A 6,000-nucleotide genomic window follows, 5' to 3' on the forward strand; every position below is an offset into this window, starting at 1 on the left:
TGGGAATCTGACTGGACACCGTCAAGCTCTGTGACAGGAGATTTCAAACTTTTTAATCACAATGTATGTTTTTCTCCATGACTCCAGAATCTGATTCATTTGCAAATAAGTAACTTTTAGCAACAACAACGCAGCTTTTCAGATTAAAAGCCATAATAATCTTAAGAGAGAAGAAAAAAAAAACTTTCAGCTGCAGTGTGAACGCAGGCAAAGAATACAAAATGAGTAACTTGCAACGCAGAGGAAGTGATAAGGAGCGAAAATACTGGAGGAGTTAAAAATGGAGGGAGGAGGAGGAGGAGGAGGAGAGGGAGGTCAGAGGAGGGTGAGGAAGAGGAAGACAGTGAAGGTCAGAGAAAATGAGAGAGAGATGGAAGAGCGAAGACAGACCACCACCACTGCCACAGCCCACCCACCCCGCCACACACACACACACACACTCCGTGGTCAGAGGTTCACCTGCAGTTCATGTTGACCATAACAACACCCCTGAGGAAGATTGAAAAAGAGAGAACTTGAGACGTACAAGGAAAGGAAAAAGAGTAGGACGGGACAAGAGTGATGTGGTATCAGGAGGGATGGACGAGTGGAAGGAGCAGATGGAGGGAGGAAACGAGGGAGAGTTTATTGAAATAGTTGATAAAGCCAACACACAATGCATTTGAGGACCATGTTCCCTAAAATATCAATAGGCAACCCTTATATTTCTATTCTATTTTAGATCGGGAAAACACAACGCGGAGTTAAAGTTTCTGTCGCCCCCGCATGAGGAATTCTAAGTAATGACAACAACACTGTTAGCATGTCCACATTATACAAGCCTTCCATGACCGCACAATCTCTTTGAGATTGTATAAGAATAACTTTACATGGTTTAATTTTCAAAAAACACCATATTGTTGCTGTACTGCACATTGCTGCAGCTCCTCTTTTCACCCTGTGTTCAGGTCTCTGTTTTAGCTACAGAGTGAGACATCTCAACGTCTGTAACATCTTTGTTAGCGGTCACACATGCGCAGTAGCTAGGTAAGGACTACATGAGCTAGCTAGCTGTTTCTCCAACTTCGGCCTGTACAAGGCAGGGTTAGCCGGGAGACTTCTTCTAAACGAGGGCGCACTTCCAACTTTGTGTGGAATACCTGCAGAACGGGGACATGTAAGTAGTTCTATACAATTTATTTTGTAGATTAGGGTGAACTTGTGTGTAGCAGTGTTTTGCCATTGAGAATGGTTAGCCCCCTAGGCCCCTCGTTTCGGCTACTGACGTAGAAAGCCGTGCAGATTTTGAACAGCTCACCCGGAGACTGAAGGCAGGACACATTCAGAAACCCGTATGTCACTCAAAACAGCATGGTTGGGTTTTTTTTCTTCAAAGTTTGTATGCATGTGGAAGCACTAGAGACACAAAATAACACCCCGAATCCCAGAAAAAGTGATTTATTTCATAATATTGGCACTTCAAAGGAAGACTTTGCTGGTAAGTAGAATTGGTATAAGCAGCATAATCTTATACTTCCACTTTAATTTCAACTATTGCCATGGAGCTGTAAAACATCCAGATACTGCAGTGTTTGAACTCAGCACAGAGAAAGTGGTACACCTACTAATACATGCATGTGACATAAAGAAACACAGTCCGCCATGAAGAAAAAAAATGCTGTTTTATTGATAATACCGACATAATGCAGCTGTTTGCGGATATGGAGTGAAATAGTCATGACTTTTTTTGGAATACATTCAGTCTGTTTCTCCCACAATACAACACAATATGCTGTCAGTCATGTTTTACAATAACAATATGAAGAGTATCTGAGAGTCACGGTGCTGTTCAGGAAAAACACAAACTGGATTTGAAACCAGTTTTTGTTTCCAGGTCCCTACGTGTTATTGTTTAGTGCCTTTAAAAGTGTAGTGCAGTATGTGTCTTTGTTTCTGCTTCCTTAACTCAGTGCAACTTTAAGGGTTACAATAAACAACTCTTAAGATTAGCGAAAAATGCATTTTTGCACATATAAAACAGCATTTGGAGATTTTTAAGTCAGATGGACTAAACGTTCGAATAAATAGTTCATTGTTTTGTGAAATCTGTCCGAGAGTGTAACAAAATCCATCACCCAGCACATCTAAAGCTCAATAATTAACACGATACGTCTTGTTTGTTAAACTCCATACGCAAAAACATCATGTGGCAGACTATTTCTTGGCCGCGTGCAGTGACTTCCTGGAGTCTCCTCTGGTTAGTTAGTGAGTTTGTCTATCAACAGAGCCATGCCAGCTGTTTCTACCTGTTTCCAGTCTTTATGCTAAGCTAACAGGCTGTTGGCAGGAGCTTAATACTGAGTGTAAAGACATGAAAGTGGTGCCTCTTCTCTAACTTTCTGAAAGAAAGCGAACAAGCATCATTTTCCAAAATGACGATTCCTTAAAAGAAAAGGAAGGTAAAGTTTCTCTTCTGACCACTCAGCAGTAAAAGGTGGCTAAAACATTTCAATCTATCGGAGATCAGTGCAGCAGTTTGAACAAACAGATAATTTAAATTAAGTAGTTTCAGGTAGATGTTCACTTAGACAGCAGCCGGTTTTAAAGAGGCAGTCAAAGCTAATAAAAAAACAAACAGCATTTGAATTGTTTGTGGTCTCTCTGCTGAGGCACGAGTCAGTGTTACCGAATGTCAAGACAGCAAACTAAAGGCTAAAGGCACGTTGCATTTACTGACAGGAATAACACCGGGAGAAAACAATGCTTTAAATGTTTTAAAGACAACTTTGCATTATGTGTGTATCTTGCAAACTAGTAATAAAGTAATCAAGAGCTCCTTCCCTGAAAATTGCAGCAGGATTGTCAACTTAAGTATTTAGTTTTTTTTCATTTTGAGGCTCGTGAAACAGCATAATGTTTTTTTATTTATTTTTTTAAGATTATTTTTTGGGGGCTTTTTCCCCCCTTTATTTCAGAGTGACAGTGGATAGACAGGAAAGGTGGGAGAGAGACAGGTATCTGGTGTATTCAGACAGTTGGCTTTCATTAAAGTGCAGCGTGTAAATGTTTTGACCAAGCTGAACCGATTCAAACTGTCCCCTGTTTGTATCATCTAAAGTGAAGAAGAAGAAGAAGAAGAAGAAGAAGAAGAATAAAACACTAACAATTCTGACTGTGAAATGAAAGCAGAGGCTGTGGACTTCTTTACACAAGAACTTAGTTTAAAACAGATTTTAGTGTCCTGCAAAATGAATAAAATACACCTAAAGAACTATATTTTTCTTTTCTTGACATTCTAAGAAGCCATTCAGTCTTTTTATTACATTAGTGTCAACGAAGCCATCTGAACTACGTTAGCGTTGACGGGTCTCTGACACTACGCTGCCTCCAAGCAAAGTGCACAGTGGTTTCTCAGGAGCAAACAACGGGATGGACGACGAGGGACACGCTGGCCAAGTTTACGGGTACACGGAGACAAACGTTAACCTCTGACAGAGAGCAAGTCCCTCGTGTGTTTGGAAAGGCGAGCAGAACGAGCTGGATTAAAATGTAGCCCCGATGTAGCCTGGATGCCAGCCGAACTTAGCCCCGCCCACAACATTTGAGGTCGGGAAGTTCGGTCTGGACTTGATCCGTTGTGGAGCAGCTATCAAATTGTCAGGGCGGGCGTTATACGATGATGGACAGACGATCAACAGTAACGTAATCAACCCAACGTCACCAAAGAGCGCTTGGGTTGAATTCGTTTACAACAATGATGGCTGCCGCTGGTGAATTGAGATGTATAGATTCTGCGGTCGCGTCTGTTATAGGAGAATTATCTATGCATGCAGAGGCCTTTTCTTTCCTGGTTCGGTTGAAACACGCCCCATAATCACAGCCCAACGGAGCATATGGGCATCAGACCCATATTCTGACTAGAATCGGAGTATGACAACGTCAGGCTAGGACTGATGTGTTGTTAAGTAATTTTCAAAGGTTAATTAGTGTGATTTATGCCGAGGTTAGCCGAGCCGGAGTTAAACCCTCTCTGACCTGGCAGGACGACCTAAAAGCCGGTCCAGTAAATGAGGTGCTTGTCAGTCTGTGTGACTTTTTTGTTTACAAGGCCTGGTTGGCTCGTAATTGGCCGGTGTGAACCCAAAACGAACCAAACGGGACAAAGTCAACTTTTCCACTCTGGTGCAGACCAAAAAGCAAAAGCAAACTAGCCGAACACGTGATCCCACCCAACCTTTGGACTCTAGAAGAAACCACTGTGAAGAAGTAAAAAAAAAGAATAGATAATAAGAGAGTGGAGTTAAATGTTTCTCTCGTCCCTGTTTCCTTCAGTTTCTATTTGCTTACTAAGTCAACGGGGGCTATTTAAGGATCCAAAATCCTCAACACACACACACACACACACACACACACTCTATCAGAGGTTATATGGGGGGGGGGATAAGGAGAAAGGAAGGAGACGGGAGATGAAGAAGAGGAGTAAAAGACACCATGAGATTCAGGGGGATGCAAAGGAGGAAGAAGGCTGAGGGGAGACGCAAAGGGAAAAGAGGAAATGAGTTGTGAGAGAAGAGGGAGGATGAAGAAGAAGAGGGGAAGAAGCAAAGGAGACGAGGACAATGAAAAGGAAGGGGAGAAAACAGGAGGGAAATGAGAACATGGAGAAGGAAGAGAATGAGACTGGGGAAGAGAGGAGGAAGAACAGGTTGAAAAAAGTAAGTGGAGGCGGAGGGAAAAAGGAGGAGAGGGAGGAAGCGTTGAGGAAGAAGGAACGTGAAGGGGAGAAGGAAAAAGAGGAGGAGGAAAGGAAAGGAAAAGTATTAAAAAAAAGGAAGGAGGGAGAAAACAGGAGGAAAAAAGGGAAGGAAGAAAATGAGACCGGGGTAGAAGAGGAGGAAGAAGTATGGGCTGAGAAAAAGGAGGAAATGGAGAGGAAGAAAGAGCGTGATAGGGAAGGGAAAAAGGAAGAAGATGATGCTGAGGAGGAAGAGGAAATAAAGGAAGCAAATGTATAACGTAGAGGTAAAAAAATGTACAATTGAGGTGTTAATTGTTATTGCTTTCATTTTTTTTTTTTAAACTGCTGAGGAAGAGCGCATAGGGCAATGAAGAATAGCTGAAGTTGTACATTTAACAATACGTTTTCAACAACGCATCTTGGATTTCTGATTGCACTCGAACGCGGCATACGTTGCAGCGAAGCATACTGTAACGCGTCAAAGAGAATGAATGTCCCGTCTGTATTTGAGGTTCTTCTTCATAAAGATTGAATGGAGCGATGAAAGTTATACAGTTTGAAGGCGTTCAGTCACCGCGGCCTGACCTGACTTTGCCTCGCCGCTGCCGGGAACCAGCAGGCGGTTAAAAAAAAAAAAAAGATCAGACAACGACATCGCAATCTTTGATTCTGTTTCCGCTTTTTCTTTTCAAACGAGGCAACAAGCTTTTATTCTCCTTCTTCTCTGCATGAGGGCAGAAGAGACGGAGGGAGGGAGGGATGAAAGTCGTGACGGAGGGATGGCGAGGAAACAGCCGATACATGCTGAGATCTGATAGCGACTTTTTGGAAATGCATCCAGTACAGTGATGCAGTGTTTTTGGATGAGTAGAGAGACAGTGAAGGCACACATGGAAACACGCGTGCGCGTACACACACACACACACACACACACACACACACGCACGGTTGTCATGTCAGAGGCGTTCGTGAATCTTGGGCACAATTGCTCATCAGTTTATCTGTAAACTTCTCTGGAACACACACACACACACACACACACACACACACACACACACACACACACACACACACACACACACACACACACACACACACACACACGCACATACGCTTGGATGAAGTTCACAAGTTCATCAGCCAAAACTTCAGCAAGATGACAGAATCCTTTTAAAGACTCGAGCAGAAAAAGAAGAAGAAGAAGAACATGAAATTCTGGTAAATTCAGCCCCATTACACTTGTAGAAACTTGACATTGTTTTTCATTGTGTCGGCTTTTTTTC

Source organism: Perca flavescens, chromosome 19, assembly GCF_004354835.1.
Source record: "Perca flavescens isolate YP-PL-M2 chromosome 19, PFLA_1.0, whole genome shotgun sequence".
Classification (NCBI taxonomy): domain Eukaryota; kingdom Metazoa; phylum Chordata; class Actinopteri; order Perciformes; family Percidae; genus Perca; species Perca flavescens.